The following is a 19,514-nucleotide window of genomic DNA, read 5'->3' on the forward strand; positions in this document are numbered from 1 at the left end:
TCTACTCTGATTTGAATCCTTTTTTTCCCCTTTCCCAGTTGCTGGGGCTCTCTTTGCTTCACTGACAAACTTAAGTTTGCTAATATCTCACCATCCACTCTGGAAGAAACATATTTCTCTTTCAAAAATCACCTTTTTCTGCTCTCATTTTCATGCATGAGTAAGAGAGGGAGTGCAAGTTACTTGTAACTGCTGTCATAGCATTTCCTCAACAATGCTTAAGCAACTGCTTTTCTAAAATACAGTAAATAGAAAAAGAAATCGTTAGGATGTTTTTTCTTGATTACAAATAATTGCACAGTACTGCATATCCTGTTCAAAATGCAACAGTAAGATATATTCTGTATTGCTGAAATAAAAATTACATGAGCAAATCAATGCTTCTGGCTAACAGAATTTCCTCTATAATACACGGGAAATTTTGCAACTTCCGGAGGAATCACTTTTCCGCTCTACCACCCCTTGAATATCTATCTACTAAATAAGCTCCTTAACACACCATTTTAAATGGAAGAGGACAGCAGAGAAATATTAGCAAAAACGCTCTGCGAGGCACCCTTTACTCTGTGTCACAATGGCCTCTAGTGGATTAGTAGCAACTGACAGACAGCTCCATCATCTTCACTGCGGCTGCCAGCTATCCCTCGACCTTCGCAGGCTGCCGGGCCTGCTGCACTCGCTGGGCCTGGGGCTGGGCCAGGGCCTGGGGCTAGGCCTGGGACTGGGGCTGGGCCTGGGCCTGGGGCTTGGCTGGGGCCTGGGCCTGGGCCTGGGGCTGTGGCCGGGCCTGGGCTTGGGCCTGGGCCTAGACTTGGGGCTGGGCCTGGGCTTGGGCCTGGGTCTGGGCCTAGACCTGGGGTTGGGGCTGGGGCTGGGCCTGGTGCCGAGCCTAGGGCTAGGGCCGGGCCTGCAGCTGGGGCCAGGGCGGGTGCTCCCCAGGCCTCTCCAGCACACCAAACTCCCGCCTGAGCTACTATCCCTGTTGGCTACTCATTGATCCCTTTTCCCTGCTGGTTGGCCCACAGGGTGCCCCAGAAACCATCCTCCAGCAATATATTTGCTCTATGATTTCCTTAGGAGTAGAGGAAGAAAAACACGCAAGGCTGTGCACCTGTTACACTTGAAGTGCAGAGTTTCGGCAGGGGTGCCACAGAGAGAAAAGCCTGTACTAAAACTGCTCTCATATGGATCTAGCGTTAGCCTCTCAGTTTATCAATAGAAAAAAATTGGTTTCTTAATGAAAAAAGACATTCTTTTTTGAAAGGGCTTATTTGTCTTTGACCTTGCACCAGTTTTATCTGATGCAACTTCCTTGGGATAGTTTCTTTCTCTTCCTAAGAATAATGAATACAAATTACAGAGATGAAGAAGGATTCAAAGGAGACTGTTTTGAATACAGCAGATGTTCTTCATGATCCCTGCCTTTTAAAGATCCAGTGTTATGTTTGTATAATTTATGCTTCCTGCTTCATAAAATACACTGCCTTATCACTGAAGATTTTATGCCACTATTTGTCTGTTAGTGGCATAGCAATGAACGCATTGCCAGATCCAGCTGTCTTACCTTGAATTTATAAGTGTTAATCTTTCTTTTAAGAGTCAGCACAGAGTCATTGTTTCACAGTGAACTACCCATAGAACCATATCTGAGCAACAAACGAAAGGACCAGTACTTCACCAAGGGTGCGATTGGCCCCCGCTCCAGAGAGCTGCCACAAGAACAACCAACACTGGACATTAAAAAGATGAGCATCTTATGTAGGTCAGGGAAAAGAATGTCAGCTTTTTACAGTGAAAAGTAAGTGAGCAAAACCCTATTCATCAGGGTTGAACTTAATCAGCTGCTGAAGTGAAGAAGGTTTTTCTCCCCTCAAAGTGCAGTATGATATTCCAATGCATCTCACACGCTTATTCAGAAAGGGAATGGTTAAAGCCTGATTCTGTGAAAGTTCATGAATGCTTTATCATTAGCTTCAGTGATGTTTGGATTTTTCCCAATCATCTCTGCCCTGAAAAACTTACCATCTAATTAGAAACAAAAAGACAAGACGCAAGAAGGTGGAAATAAGTAATGATGAGGAGAAAGGGTCTCTGTAAGGAAATGTCAAGTGCTGGCTACAGCCAGAGATGGTGTACAGACTGACATGGCCCTGCTGGAAGGCAGGGCACCTCACATACAAAAGCTGAGAAAGGAATATTTTAAAGATGTTTTAACACTGATGTGGGAAGTATCCCAAGGTAGGAGGGAAGAACATACAAGAAAAAGGTGCTGAGCACAATTTATGAAGGCGTGAAGATAATGGAAGAAACCGAAAACCACCACTGTAGTCAGGCAGCCTGGCCAGCAGGTAAATGGAGCTCTAGCTGCCAATCTGTTCAAGGAACTTGGTCTAACTTCCTCTCTGTTGAGATATGCATGTTCTGTTCTAGTCTGCATTGCTAGAAAACCTAAATATCTTCCACAGATTGATTTGCTGGGTCTGTTGACATGGGGGCATAAAGTTCTTTCTCTCCCAAATGGAGCTGCATGTACATCACAGAGTCACAGAATGATTGAGGTTGGAAGGGACCTCTGGAGATCATCTAGTCCAACCACCCCACTCAAGCAGGGTCACCTAGAGCACATTGCACAGGATCGCATCCAGGCGGGCTTTGAATATCCCCGAGGAAGGAGACTCCACAACCTCTCTGGGCAACCTGTTCCAGTGCTCAGTCACCCCCACAGAAAAAAAATTTTTCCTCATATTCAGATGGAACTTTCTGTGTTTCAGTTTGTGCTTGTTGCCTCTTGTCCTGTCGCTGGGCACCACTGAAAATAGTCTGGCCCCATCTTCTTGACACCCTGCCTTTAGATATTTGTATACATTGATAAGATTCCCTCTCAGTCTTCTCTTCTCCAGGCTAAATAGGCAGAGCTCTCTCAGCCTTTCCTTACAGGAGAGATGCTGCAGTCCCCTAATTGTCTTTGCAGCCCTACCCTGGACTCTCTCCAATACTTCCATGTCTCTCTTGTATTGGGGAGCCCAGAATTGGACACAGTACTCCAGGTGTGGCCTCACCAAGGCTGAGTAGAGGGGGAGGATCACCTCCCTTGACCTGCTGGCAATGCTCTTCCTAATGCACCCCAGGATATCATTGGCCTTCTTGGCCACAAGGGCACATTGCTGGCTCATGGTTAACTTGTCCACCAGGACTCCCAGGTCCTTCTCGACAGAGCTGCTTTCCAGCAGGTCAACCCCCAACCTGTGCTGGTGCATGGGGTTACTCCTCCCTAGGTGCAGGACCCTGCACTTGCCTTTGTTGAACTTCATGAGGTTCCTCTCTGCCCAACTCTCCAGCCTGCCAAGGTCGCTCTGAATGGCAGCACAGCCCTCTGGTGTATCAGCACATCTATATTGTTTTTTGGGGGGAGGATTTATAAAGTGGCTGTGTGATTCAGCACATCTGATACAAGCCTGTTTGGAAAGAAGGTCTTTGAATGAATCAAGGGTTTCAGCTGGGTTGAGAAGTTTGATCAAAGGTGTGATTAGTTCCCTGCACATGCTCTGTCTGCAAGTTTAGCTCCACTTTCTGTCTAATGGTGCAGACTGTCTCCATCTCTCTGCTCCTGCCTTAAGAATATCATTATAACAGAGGAAGCATGGTGAAATTGGGGACAAAGTAATAGCCTACATTTTGCACACTGCTAAGATGGATTGAAGACTTTGGTAAGTAGCTCCTTGACCTCTCTATGTACAGCATGGAGACTAGTCTTATTTTGCAGTTAACTCATTGTTTACATTGTAAGTGACAATTCACTAACCAGGTAAAGTCCTACCAGAGACTCTCTGCTGGATTCATTGACAAAAGGATCTAACACTCTCCGTATCAAAGAGAGAGTGCTGCTTGAAGGTGTGGATCGGTCTTCTTTCAAAATAGCAATATTTGCTACTGGGAGAGAAAGCTGCTGCTGCTTATGCAGCACTGTCTCCTTTTGTGGGGACTCTCAGCTTTTCTTAAAAGCTTCATGTGCAAGCAAAGGTGGATAGGGCATGGACCTCTGAGGAACTATGATCCCTCTCACAGCATCTAGACCAACAAAGACCAACACCATGGATCCCATACAGGGGAATCTATGCTGCAATGGGAAGAGGGAGTGACTGTCTCCACTGAGAATCCCTGGAACCTGATGTTATGTATACCTTCCAGCCACACTCAGGTGAATTTCAGCATTATGCTCTCCTTCTACAAGGCCCTGTGCATTGTTCTGATGAAGAGAATCATCTACAGAAAAGGGCAAGCTCTTAAGGAAAAATGGTTTTGGTCTTGGCATCAGAAGCATGGAAGGGCAAACAGTACACAAGGAACTACTTTTGTGCCACAGTGGTGATGGGCAGGGTGAAAGGGAAGAAGATTCCACTGCCTCTCTTCCTTGGCAGTTTTACTGGTGAAAAGGTGATTGATAAAAGATTATTTCATTTCCTCGCAAGATACTTGAGAGACATGGGAGCCAGTATATGCACCTCTAGGTTAAGCTTGGCCCCTAAGGTAAGACATAGACTGTCTCTGACAATAGGCACAATGATATTGAACATTTTCCTACACCTAGAACCTCAGAGGAACTTGCTCTAGAACCTTTGTTCTTTAGCTCCAGACATCCTGGGAACTGCCAGAAGCAGATCAGGGCCTTGTGGGGAGTAAGTTCACAACACACTGTGCATGGGCAGCATCTAGACTCTGCAAACAAGGCTGCCATGCAACACAGCTCCTTTAGGCATCTTAGACTTCTTGCAGATCAGAGAAGTTTAGCTGCTTTCAGGTTCTGCAGCAGGTTCTGTGCCCTGTTTTACCCAGGAAAGGGAAAACTGAGGCCTTAATTCTCTATCAGAGTACCTCCATAGCAAAAAGATAGAGGAGGAGAAACAGAAAACACACAATACAAAGGCAGACCTGTGTCTTTGCTGAATATTTTCATTGTTTTCCCTAAGGGGTCAGTGGGTTTTTACACACAGCACTAGCACATTTCATTCTGACAACAAGTCAGACTTCCCAAGTCACTACACCTTTCACAACACACTGCAAACTGTCAGTGTGGTAACTTCCTTAAGTTTAATGAAGTTACCTTATGAAATCCCTTGACAAAGCCAGCCAAAAACAAAAACAACCAACGAGAAAAAAAAAAAAAAAAAAAGAAAGCATGAGACTACTCAAAAAATAAGAGGAGTCCCCAATGAAATGTGATACATGCAATCTGGAAAACCTCTAAGGGGAGAAGAAAGAGTTGTGTGCTGACAAATGATGCAAAACTTCTAGCTAAGATTAGATTTCTACAGGCTGGATTTAGGCATCTAGATAACTGGCCCAATTTTTCCAATGGACTGAATGCCTGACGGCTCCCTGTGTTGACTATGCAAGTCATAGGCAGATCAGTAAGCTTGCAAAACCCAGGCACTAAGTTTGATCCTAAAAAAAGCTCCAGGGCTGACATCTTCTTAAGGGCTCGAAGGACCATTGCCATTTCAGTGTCTAAATCGCTGAAGGGTCTTTTTGCATGGTCCACCCTGCAAAACTCTTCTTAAGCACCTATTTTTAAAATCTAAGTCAGTCTTCTTTTTTTTCATGGTGGCTGTATGACAAGCCTGCAGAGGTAGGATTTCACTGTACGGCTTAAGCAATTCCAGGATAACAGTCATCAAAATTAAGGCATGTCTGTCAGTGACTAAAAGCAGAGACCCCATTTAGACCAGATTAAAAAAACATATATAATTTTAGGATTAGCAGGCTAGCAGAGCTGGAATAATTTCAAGTTCTTTACTGGGCTCAGGAGGAAACCTCTTTTAATATTCTGTTTCATTCAGAAGTAGTCAAGGATTAGTGGTTTCAGAGAAACAGGTCAATACTGATGCATAAAAACACTGGGGAAAGGTCAGAGCTGTTTGTCCAGGGTCCTGTGGAAAGGAAGAGGTATCACAACTTTATCTGCACTGTTTGAAACCAGAAAGAATATGCCACAGGACATGGTCTTTCTTGTAAGCTTTGTTTAAACTGAATCATTGTTAATGTACAGATGCCTATGCTTACAAAATCTGCTGCTATTCAATGTTTTCTGCATGTTTTCTCCATTATGCTCTATTTCAGATCTCTTCTATAACTTTTGTACAGATTAATCCTACAGAGGAGTTCATCTGGGGAAATCCTCATTTTGATCATTGCAGGACTGATCCTGTGCCAGATCTCATGTCACCTTCAACAGGGGCAGGTTTAAGGTCCTGCTCATTAAAAGCTAATTGAAAATTTTCAGTAAAAAGGGACTTTAAAACAAACAAACATACTTAATCTTGGAAACAGTATTTTGGGTTACCAGTAGGTGAAAACTCATTTTTGTTTTGTTTTGTTTTGTTTTCAGCAATTGAAACAGGTTTTGGTAGGTTGTCTTTTCTGTTTTTTGAATGTGAATGATTTTATTGAAATGGAAAAAAAGTCTGTATTTTTTTCAGAGGAAAAACAAAATCAATTTCCTGAACAGCTTTATAAACGATTGCAGATCTTGATCCGGGCCAGGGAAAAGCCCTTTGGACTAGTCAGGTACAGGCTGCCTTCCTGATAAAGTCTGATCAAATCTTGGCAGGTAGTTTGTGCACTTGTAAATCAACAGGTCACTGCAGAGAATTTTTGTGTGCCTACAAGTGACCCTAAAATTATCACCTTTTCTTAAAAGCAATGCTCTTACCCTTAACTTCTCATGCAGTAGTGGCCACTTGGAGGAGGAAGGAGGGGTTGGCAGATTAGCACATATCAAAAATGGTCTTTAAGAAACCGCCGCTAGAGCCATGACACCATGCTGCTGAAGGTGGTACGAGCCCCACTCAGTGGGCTGAAGACTGCAGCATGAAAGTCAATTCAAGCTGAATTCCACTGTGCTCAGGAGGCAGAAACTTTGTTAAATCTGGGGGCAGGAAGGGAAGGGGAAGGAGATGGAATAAATTCTCTATGTTTCTGAGTAAGGTACAAGCATTGCTTTTCAGCTCTGCATTGCTTGAATCTATGCATTTATTTTGTGTAGAAGAAAATCTCTGTGTGAAAAACAGGGTAAGGCAGCTTTCATATCTGCAAGTGTATGATGGCAGTTGTCTTCAACAATTGCTGACCGTGGAGTTTTTAGAAATCCACTTCCAACTCCTAGGCACACATTTTCCTTCTGGTCCTTTGTTTGCTAACAATGTTCAAGGCACTGAAATCTCCTGGGGTTAGGGTGAATCCCTTTGGCAAGCAGTTAGTAAGCTGGCTTCAGTGGCACTCTTTCTGTGAGCTACTCTGACTTCCTGTGAGTAAAAGGAGTCAAAATTTTGTTGTGTAAAGAGCAATGAAAAGGCTATCTGTGTACAGTTGGGTAATATTTGAACAATTAGATTTTGCATTTATCTCCTTTATTAAAAATGGTTAGACTAAATATGGTAATTGATAAGTAAACCCTGATGAAATACTGCTTCATTACATAAGAGTTTTGTTCTAGCATAGGAACATCTTTGTCAAGTGCTCCTTATCCATAGGGTTAAATTCCTATGGTAGTAATATTTAAAAAGCTTTACATTCCTTTTTTTTCAAAAATCAATATACTTAATTTATCATGTTTACTCACAGGAAGCACTTTATTGTGTAACTCATCCCTTTGGTTTGACATAGAAGATCACTGACTTTGAAGCCATTGTCAAGGTAGAACAGAAATGTGGCATGATTAAGGTGTAGCTCAACATGACACATAATCTTGAGCATAGCTGCTGCTGTGATGATAATTCTGAAAACAAGACAAAGAAAATACTAAATAGCTGCCCCAGGGACTACTTGTTAGGGTGTACGAACTGCCATGCCATATGATACAGAGTCCATAGATACTGCTGTGACAGGAACCATGTCAAGAGTTGTGCTAGGTAGACAATGGGACAAAATCTGGCAGTTAAAATATGTTTTCTGTAGACTAAGTCCAGACACCTTCAGTTTCCTTGAGTACGCTTGTACTTTATGTTTTGCTTCACTAATCCTTCTATTTTCCTCTTCCATTATCTGAATATATCCAGACCATGACACTGAGGTCTGGCCAGAGGGGTTAATTCAGGAGGACTGAGACTATGTATGGCTGTGTTTATTTGTGTGCAAAAGTCTCTCTCTATAAATTAAAGTCCTCTCAAGCATGCACAGACACACATGAACTCACTCACACTTATGATTTTTCACGCCTTGTATAAGAGAATCCCAAGCACTTTACAAATCTTTAAGAGTGCATTGCACTCCCACAAGATGAGTAATGACTGAGGAACACATTTTCAGGACCTCAGTTTGGCCTACATCACACATCACATTTCCATGTCTGCTGTAGGAATACATGATTGCCCAGTGGGATTCAAGCAGAAGTTCATTTAGGCCAGTAGTCCATCTCGCTGCCAGAGGATGATCCATCGGCCCTTCTTAGGTATAAAGAAATGCAAAGCAGCTGCATTCTTTAGTCTTCCTGTTATTTTTTTAAATCTTCTTTTACACTCCTTGTATTGTCTTTCTCCCCTAAACTGCACAGTTCCATTCTTTTCAGCCCTTTATATTTGGAAGTCTTTCTGTGATCCATCCTGCTCTGATGAAACTCTGCAACTCTGCATCAGCTTTATCTTTATCTGCCTTATCTTTTCTGGAGGAACGGGAGGAAAAGATCACATGTAAGATAACTATTTGGTATTCAAGAGCAGTATTTATATGGCATGCTGCAGAATTCTGTAAGGGCCGTGAATTGAGGATGCGCTACATTAGCAGTTGGACATCTTACAAGCCAATACTCTTTCAGAATCAAGTTTTAAATATCTCACTGCTGACTTTTGAAAACCTGGAGCTAAAAGATTGCCTATAGGCCACACAGGAATTCTGTAAGAGAGCCTGAAATAGAATTCCAGCCCCTCCAATTCCACTGCTTACTATTTCTCCAAAGCATTTGCAGCTCTGAGTCCAGAAACAACCTCTGATTGAACTCTCTCTCCCACATGGCAGTACTTGATCATGGAGCCAACCTCTTCAGAAGAAAATGAAGATGGAAAATGATGGTCCAATATATTTGAGACCAAAATGGAACCTGAATATTTTTATTATTAATATTTTTTCTATCCAACAAAAGCATAAATGAAAGCATAGTTCTGTTTTTCAGTACTTCCAGGACAGTTCCATTTCATCAGAGATGGTGGAAAATTTCTCAAAAAGAACGTGGAGCTAAAATGACATATTTATGAGGTGAAAAATTCAGTGGAGAGACTGTCACAGGGATCTCTGTTTATTAGGTAAGTGTTCTCACGCTCTCATGACACCTGACATTCAGGGTTCACTCCAGGGAACAGCCCCAATTCAGAATTGGGATGCACTCCTGGCTATTACAAGAAATCAGTTTACCAAGACTTATATTCAAGATAAGCCTTTTTTATTGTCCTTCCTGGACTCAGAATGCCCAAGGGACTTCAGCAGGTGTTTGTTCCATAAATATCAGGAACCCCTTTATATTAAATCCAGAGGGAAAGATCAGGACAGAGCAAAAATCGAGGCATTTTATTAGATAGATTTAGTGGGAAAATGCCAGTGTCCTAAGACAGATTTTAGTGATGTAACACAGAATTAGGTGCTTATGAGTAAGCATAAAACAAATTAGATCAGATTTAAGATGTTTGGCAGCACATGGGCTTTGAATAGCACAGATGGACTTCCTTGTCATGTTTTGACCTGCTAGACTAAATTATGACATTTGTTACTGAAAGTAATTTTAAGGAGCAGTTTTGTGGCACCATACAGTTTAGATGAATTTTCTATATGCAGCTTCTACAGCAATATCTTCTCATGCCTGCACATGTGTGGCCACTATCAACTTTCAGTGAAAGTACCATCTGTGTACTTGTGAGGTACCATCTGGCTTATGCACATCATATTACCATATGCTACAAGGTTCTAGGCATCAGGAGAATTAAGGCCATTCAGCATCTTGCAAGAGAGAGCACTAAATACAGAACACTACTCTTTTTGCCAAATGGCAGGTAGTAAATCTGTTGGAGAAAATGTCCTGCTCCCCTTGTATTCAGAACACTCTGAAATAACCCACACAGTCCTTAGATATGATACATACAATATACATGCATGTTTTGTAACGCTGAAGTGCGTTACAGATAAAACAAAAATTTCATGCGCCACAGTACAGAAGTGTGATCAAATTCTAACCCCAGAAAGTGCCTTAATGACCCTTCCCATGTCACTTGATATTTCTTGACCTCTTCGTCTTCATTATCATGTCATTTGCACTGGTTTAAATCAGTAACTTAAAGCAACAGTATGTTGCCATGGGGGGAGAATCAATCAGTGAGTCAGGAGATTCACTGCTTTGGTCACTGCATATAAGACCATGGATGCCATGGCATGGTGGCCTCTCCTAGAGGCTTTTGACTAACACTGTGGCTTGGGAGCACAAGGAAGGGAAGAAACACAGATTCCCGAATGAACCTCAGACACATTTCACAAGGCCTAGTGGCTGATGGCGAGCTGCAGGGGCTCTGGCACCCAGCCACCCCACGGTGCCTGCCAAGGGTGCAGGGCACTGCCCTAGCACTGGGGTGCCCGGCGGGACCTTGCAGAGGCATGGTACCCTGTAGGTACATGGTCTCCATGGGCAGCCCCGAGGTATTGCAGCAGAACAGCACAGGGAGATGGCACCTTACCTGAGGCATAGGGTATTCTCTGGTCTAGTGTGCACCCTTGTACCTCTTTAAGTACTTCTCTGATATTGGTTTTTTAATATTCAGACTGTGTAGAAATAGGCAACTTGTATGGTGGGTTCCTTATTCTTATACCTGTTCCCTCTTGGCCCCCTACATCCATGTTCATTTACTCCATCATTTTTGAGGTGGGAAAGCTCTGGTAGCTGATTTGCATGCATACAGACATTCATTTGTAATATACACATAGTTTTCTGTAACTTCACCTAACAAATTCACTTTCGGCAAGAACTGAAATTTGCATATTGCAGTGTATTGAAATTTTTTTGGACTCTTCCTCTCTTCCCTATATTTAATTCCAGTAGAAATAAGTTCTATGGTATGTAGGAACATCACTTTTTTTTTTTAAACATGAGTGCAATTTCTTACAATTATGTTGCAACTCAGTAAAAAGAAAAGATTCTTTAAGGAGAAGATAAAAGCTCCTGCATAGATAATTAATCTCCACAAATGCTTATCATCTAGAGTATCATTTTTTTAAAAAAGACTTTCAATGCAAACAGATGTCTAAGGAATCCCCCTTTTCATAATTTTCAGCAACATGTTACAGATATTCTATGCGCACTATATGGAAGAAAAGCAAAAGCAACTTTTGGCAGGTTCACTCCATCAAGTTCATAAACTTTACTGTGTCTGCCCTGTCCAAGATTAGAGACAACCTGCTCCAAGTCAGTTTCCCATTTGCACTTAATTAGGGAGTTCATTTTAGAGGTCAATGAAAAATAGCAGTGTACATTTTCATAATAACTCTCCTCACAATAAAATTATTTCTGAGGCACTCATCCAATTTTCTCTGGAACAACAGCAAGAAAAGTGGGGACACAAAATAGAGTTATTGGATACCTTATCTGGAACTACCCAACATCTTGTCCATTATCCAAGGAACACATAGTACATGCTGGATCCGAGGAAAGAAGCCAAACTTTGCATCTTTTAAGACAATTTTTCCTAACTGTACAGCTTCATTTTCTTCTAACAGCTGGTATGGAGATTTTGAAAAGATTTTGAAAGGTGGGAGGCAGTCTGCACAAGGAGTTTCTCAGCGTTATCCTCATGTACATTTTCATTGCTCCAGATAACCAGGTGGCCTCACAGGAAATGCCAGCAGAGAACTCCGATTCACGAGGAAACAGGAGTACAGAGACAGGTGAACAGCAGAAGAGCCGTTTCATGCTGTGCCAATTTGGGGGTATCATTTACAGGAGGAGGAACACTTCAGATTATGTCCATCAGCCACATCACAATGAAGTCCCTCAGTGGCAGCTGAAGGCCAGCACCTGCAACACGGATTTGCTGTTATCAAGCAGCTGAGAGAACTACCAAGTTAAGCAGCTGAGAGAACTACCAAGTTAGGCTCCATGTCTGAACTTCTCCAAAAGTCTAAGGGTGTATGGATCTTGGGTTTTGGTCAGATCTCAGCTCTATCTTATATGTTTTCCTGAAGCCTGGCTGAATTAAAAATATTTTCCAGAGTATGAAATATCTTCCCAGAACAAGATGTTCCTAGCACTTCGTGGCCAATCAGGTTCCAATACACATCTAGTGAGTAGGAAAAATAGGGAGCAGGGACTTAACACGAAGTACTTAAAATCTGTTGTGTGATTGGAGCAAGTACTTAGATGAGTTCTTACTCTCTAACCAATGATCAAATGGAGGTAGGTTCTCACACATAGAAATCTGACTTCTTGGACCAGAATCTGGGTTGAGCCAGGTGGGTACAATCCTAACTGCTCTACTGTGGTTCTTGTGACCATGAAGAAATAAGGAACAAACAGGCTGAGAAAAGCCTATAACCTTTTGGACAACCAAAAACTTAGGCAAAAGGCAGTTATAACTTTCATACATGTTGTGCCATAGCCTTTGAATTATGTTTTTAGTTTGGCATTATAGGAGGTGTGTCTGACTTGTGCAGAGTGATTTATACCTGCTCAATCTCCATACTATCCAGATTACTAAGTTTTGCTAAATCTGTTACCTGTCCTCCCATGTCCAAAAGTGCATATGTAACAATATCTGATTTCTTGTTAAAAATCTCAGCCACTCAAAATATTTTGGCATCACATCCACAAGGGCTCCTGTCATGGGTGAGTTCTAGGAGTTTTGATTGAAAGCAATGGGACTGTTAATTAAACCAGGACAAAGGCCACATCAGAACAGGGTTTTTTCTTCATTTTAGATGTCTTTTCTTCTTTGATTTGGGGGAAAAAAATGTCTCATTTTCAGTCTGGCCCACTTGCTTTTGTGTAGTGAAGCAAATGGCTTTCTCTAAAAGCTTATGGTAAGGTCATGTCAGTGTCAATGACCAGCCTAGAAATAGGCAGGTACCCATCTTGAATCTGAACTTGACACTCTTTAGGAGCCACTGACCTAAAGGTCAGGTCTTTTGCATTTTAACCTATTTATTTCCTCTGGAGTGTATGAAGAACATGTTACAAACCCATTTCCTTGACATCTTAGATGTTATTCTTTTCTGAAGGGCTAGTTTTTGTGCCCTAGAAGACATGGATCTTAACTTCACTTTGGACTTCATTTTTCATTCTTTACAAAGACCCCAGGTGTAGTTCCCAGCTGTCTGTAAGCATAAGAAACGTGGAAATACTTGTAAGTTGGAAAACTTGTCAGGCCCTTGCCTGACAATGGTTTGCTACAGGATGGAGACATAAATATAAAGAAATCTAGCAGCTTGCAAAGGCCTTTTAGACAGATCACTTGGGAACAAAGGCCACCTAATAAACTGTGGTCAGAGGAACTTACTTGGTAGTTCCTTATTTTTTGGTTTTGTTATTACATGAAACACAACACAGTAATTTTATTTAGGACACTGAATCAAGCCAAGCCATAACTTAGGTGCTTCCCTAAATCAAGTTTCATTTTCTTTTTTTTGGCTCACCATCACCCTTCTGAAAAAAGATGCAAAGACTAGTTCAAATCATCTTGCAACACTGTATCATATTTCAGATCATTTACACTCACAGCCATGTCAAGAAAACAGACATTTCAAATTGATCAATGCAGTAATTGAAACAGCAAGAAGAACTTGGGGATATTTTGTCAGCAAGCATTCTTTATGAGACTGAACAGTGATGCCTTAAAATGGGATGTATCCAGGGAAAGCAAGCTTCCTGAAAACGTTGTAGCCATTACTTTAAAATAATATTATTTAGCCTTCATGTTCTATCCCTTGTGGGTTTTCAATTCCCTAGCAAACTTCTTTCCAACACATCTTTGATCCTGATCTCAAAAACCTGACATTTTCATTTTGTGGAGACTGGATATACAAAGGACTAGTCATGAACAAGGGCCAGATGCCCTAAATTGGTGCAAATTGGTATTGCTCCATTGCCTTCCACACTGATTTACCAAAGAGAAGGATCTGGTGGAAAGCCTTCCTTGACTGTTTTGCTTTGCAGTTTTGCATAAAAGCTTGTTTCATTTTTAGTCTTACTTCCCAAGGAAATGGAGTTTATGCAATCCTGTTCACTGTGTGTGTGCTCGTGCTCACACATGCATGTGTATATATGAGTGAGCTTTGTGGGTTCTTCACCTCACTTGCTTTTGAACACGTCAGTTAAATTCAAGCAGACTGGAGAGGGCAGGAGGTTTAAAAGAGATCAAATTCCTACAAGCTATCTGAAAACAAGGGAGATGATAGACACCATACTAGTGTCCCCACTGAAGAAGGAGCTAACAAGCTCAGTTCTTGCTAGACATCAGAGAATCTACACTGGTGAGGCTCTTCTCAAATCCGAATTCATCAGTCTGGCCCTCTTGCACTTGCTCACCCATGTGGCTTTCTACCATCAAAACCTGAACATTCAAAGCTCAGATCAGCTCAGTTTGACTGGACTGGTGCTTCTGAAGAGCTTGGTTAGCTGGGTTTTTTCTGTTTGCTTCAGGAGCAAACGTATACTAATTTTCTAAGCTTGTCAAAAGCCTTGACCCTCAACCAGTGTTAGCAAGCCCAGCACAACCAGAGACATTTTTCCCTTTCCTCCAGCTGCTGAGCAAGGGCTGTAGCAGAACAGGATCAGACACAACATTTCCCATGGTTTTGTATCCAGTTGCACTCATTTTGTACTGCTCTTGACAAGGGTTTCAGACAGAGATCAGAGGGCAAAGGGAAAATTATAGATGCTAATTCACAGACAACCTCATAAAACTATCTGTATTAGCCCTGTAAAAATGCAATGAAATAAAATGATAACTGTTTCAATGCTGAATCTTTGTGATAAATGAAGTGATTGTTGTGTAGGGGGTGTATAGAGGTAGCAGCATCATTGCTTAATGGAGTGATATATTTAGCAAGAGTGTAAGAGAACTCAGAAAAAAATTATGTGAAAAAACCTACCATTTGCCAAACCAAATAAATAAGTAAATCATCCTTGTGGTTCACAAGAAAGAAGGCAAGATGTTAGTAAGCTAACAGGGCAGGGAAGTTAGAACAAAAGAAAAAAATGGAAGCCCAAGTTTATAGCTAAATTAAATATGATCTGCAAATGAACAATCTGATATGCAAAAAATGTACTTATGGGATTCAAAAAGCTGTGAGGAGAAGAGTTATTTTTTTCCATTGAAAACTGAAGGGCAGGTGGTGTTCTTCAACAGCCTTCTTCTGTTTACTTCATGAGACAGTTTATGCAAAGAAAAGAAAGCATAAAGAGCACATTTTGCAACATGACACACAGTACAACAAAAGTTTCTTTTCCTATGTATAAGGTAGGTCCTCTCTCTATGAAACAGCAGGTAATGACAAATGAAACCAATGATATAAGTATCACATCCTGAAGTGCTTTGGTGAATTGGGAATCAGTGTCTTAGGGAAACTTCTGGAACACATGTATTTTTTTAACCTATGGACACCATTAAGTTAAGACTGAGGCACAAATTTGTCCACTTCTGGTGACTGCTTGATAAGGTTATAGATGGATGGCGGCCAGATAGCCAGATTGTGATCATGTACTTACCCCTCTATTGATTTAAGCAAAATGTGAACAGATCTTTCTCCTGCATAGGAAGACTTGCTGAATGCTTATAGTGACCTCATGCATGTGTAGTTATTTTGGCAGGCAGTAAAAACTTTTTAAAGGGCCAACAAGAATAGTTTTATGAGGCTGTTTGTGAATTAGTATCATTCTTTTGCCCTTTGTCCTCTGGTCTCCAACTTAGTTTGGGCCCTTTGTCAAGAGTTGTACAAAATGAGCACAAGTCAGCATAAAACCCTGGGAAGTGATGTGACTGCATTTACTCTTTGCTACAGCCTTAGGCCTTCTGCTCGTTAATTGCTACAACTTCATGATGGAGCTATGCCTGTTAATATCAAATGAGAACGTAACCCTTCAAAATACGATGCTAGTTTGTGAATACTGATTGTCCTATATCTTTTGGTATGAACATGGGATCCAGAGGAAAAAAAACATGCAGTCCATACGGATCAGTAATGGTACAGGTAAAATTTGACTGAACTGATCTTTCTGTCCATAGACGCCCAATGCTTTTATAAAAGTTTCATCAATCCCACCGTACTGAATGTGAAATTGAGACAGAGGAAGCTGAAATGACTTGATCAGCCTGACCTGTACATATGTTGTTCTTATTTCAGAAAAAAAAAAAATCAAAATAAAACTGAAAGCAAATATACTTCAGAACAATTAACCTATACCCTTTTGAACAATCAAAAATGCATGGGAGTGTTTCAGCTGCAGAGCTTCCTTTGCAGCTGGCATAGCTAGGACCTGTGTGAAGAAGACGATGCAGCCATCTGCCTAGCTGAGTACTAATGAAGCCCAAGTCACTTCCTTATTTTGCTCCAGATTTTCTGAGGAACCTTCAGGACCTCTTTTGGTCCAGCTCCTCAAACACTGCTTGACAACTTTCTTATTGACTTCAGGGGGCTGTGCATCAAAATACCTGAGGATGTGAGATTTCATACTCCTGAGCCTCAGTTCTCCTTGTGCATAATGGAGGTAGTTACCCCGCTGTACCTCAGAGGTGTACCACGAGTTTAAATATGTTAAAATACATAAATTTGAGACCTATGAGGAGTATGGAAGATAAATGGGTAAGAAATTTGCACAAGTGAGGGCACAGACTGCCATTAGGAAATCTTTCATTAGGAAATATCTAAATGCATACTAACAATGAAAAGTTGGTTTGAGGTGATAAAGTCCCTTATGAAAAATTAAGGCTACTTCTCCAGAGTATACAAATTACTTGGACTGGCAAAACTGAGTGAAAACTTGTTCATTTCTGATGAACAAGCCTTCCTGCAAGATGTTTAATGCTTCCAGGAAAATGAAGGAAACAGACTTTCTCCTAGTGCTGTTGTCTTTGAAATACATGGCAAAATGCACTCAGTTCTGCAGCAAAACTCCTTGATTGTCTCGAATTTCTGCTTAGATGAGGAAAAATAGGACTTGAGTGAGTTAAAAAAAATACACTGAATAATGCAATCAGTGCAATGGTATTCATTTTGATATTAAATGAGATCTATTCAACAGTAACACCATATCCTCAGTCATGCTGTCCACAGGATGACAATTCCATTTTACAAAACTGTTGAAATTCTGAAACAGTTTTCATTCAGCTTTGGTATAAAAACAAAAAAGCCTTTCAGTTCTTTACAGAATGAAAATGAACTGAAATGGCTGATTTCAGATCAAAAACTCAAGTCTTTTCTTTTGGGAGGGCTTTTGTTTCCCAATGGGTTCCTTGGTCACCCAACAGGCAGGGCATTGGGGGAATGCAGGAGAACTGGGGCATAGACAATCTGTAGCTTTTCAGAGAACCTGATACCATTTAATATCATTGCTTGATGAAGCTTCATCCTGCTGAAAACATTTCTATAAACATTACTAGTCAGTTCTTAAGACTATTAATATTTTTGTATTGATAACGCACGATTTTATCATGCAAGCTTTGTCAAGGATGAGACTGGCGCCTTTTTCTTCTGGGCAGGAGGGCAGCTGAAGATTTTGGCAGCTGGAAAGCTTTGGGAGCAGCAAATGTGAAAATAGCAAAAGTTGGGTGCTATTCCTAAAATGTCCAGCAGTGCACTTAGAACACCAGTGTTCAAAAATATACGGTTAGTTTTTAAATTTAGTGGATTAGAGGGATGAATGCAGGCTTTTACCCTCTCCTCCAGAACTTTTCTTTCAGATTTTTTATATGCTACAAAATTTAGGTGCAAACACACCTGTGGGAAAGTGTTTTCTTTCTCATAGATGTTTGAAAGACTGGGCTTTTCATCCAGAAATACCCCCAAATCTTTTACTTCAAACCTGAAAACTTCTGGGAAAAAAATTGGAAAGTTTTTATTTGGAAATGCTGCTATGACACCTTGTGGGGATTTGTTGCCTCAGGTATCCATTTGTCTGAATGGCTGATTGAATGTCTTCCTGGCTGAATGACATCGCTGTCATGTACTCCTCTCAGCTGCCATGTGTTTCCTCATTTGATGAACTGTCATGCTGCAGTATGGCAGTCCTCTCTTTCATGCATATTAGGAGATGGTATTAAGCTGGGGAATCTAAATCCTTGAAAAGAATGAGGCAGCCAAATTGCTATCCCCATGAGGTACCACAGTAGTATTTCTGAATTGAATTATTGCTGTTTTCAGCCAAAACATTTTTGGTTTGAGGGTTTTTCAACTCTTCAATGAAAAGTTGAAAATTTTGGCAGAACGCAGCCACTGTGACAAAGAAAATATTGTTAAAATGCAATCTTTATTGAAAAAAACATTTCCGAAAGAAATGGGTTTTTTACCAGCTCTAACAAAAGAGCTATAAACACATCCTTAGAGCACTGCAAATAATTAGTCGACAGTAATGATTTTACTAATATATGTAGAAGTCACTTGTCACAAATGAAACTTCAGCTCTTTGGGCTCTCAACACTGTCCTTTGCCTGCAGGATCATGCTTTGCCCTCCTCTGTGCTGTACCAACGCCGCATGTATCAAGACACAGGGAGCCCTGTTTTCCAATGTACACACATGCACATACACTGACAAGTTTATAGCCAGAACAGGTCAACGCTATTGGCTCTAGCTGTCTGAAAACTGGGCAAATATGCTCAACATAAGGCAGCACTAGTAGAAGAGCAGTATTTGCTTTGAACTGGCAGGTGACAGGAGCAGAAGTATTTGGCAAGGAGGATTCTCCTCTTCTGGTTGACTCTCTCTCTCTCTCTCTCTCTCTCTCTCTCTCTCTCTGTGTGTGTGTGTGTGTGTTGCTGTTATTTAGTTTTGAATTTCTTAGCAAAGTGAAGAGTCTGAGGGAAATCACTGTACAGCTGCTACACTGTGCTCCTTCCTTACACAGAGCTGGGATGTCTTACCCGTGGGGGTTAGATTGAGGACACTCTCCCCAGTACCTCAGGCAGTCCAGCCCTTGCAGGTGTGGAGAAGGAGTGAAAACTCACTTTGGCTGGTGAAGCATGTGTGTGCGTGTGTCCTTGCACTGCCTAATAAATGTGTTCATCCAATTAAGGGGAATAATGATTCATTAACAAAACAGGTACTAAAAAATACTCATTTAATACAATCACTGCCACTTCCTCAGCTTTTCACTTCATTGCTGTGTATGTGAGTAAAAACAACAAACTAAATGGAGACCTTATGGGCATTAGGGACCAATTAATGCCATGTGACTTCCTCTCAGGCTTCCATGAAAATAACTGTATTATAATGGTCTGTGATATTAATATCGACTTTGGGAAAGTCAGGCAGCAACTCCATAGGGAAGGATGTAGC

Source organism: Dromaius novaehollandiae, chromosome 3 (genome assembly GCF_036370855.1).
Source record: "Dromaius novaehollandiae isolate bDroNov1 chromosome 3, bDroNov1.hap1, whole genome shotgun sequence".
Taxonomy (NCBI): domain Eukaryota; kingdom Metazoa; phylum Chordata; class Aves; order Casuariiformes; family Dromaiidae; genus Dromaius; species Dromaius novaehollandiae.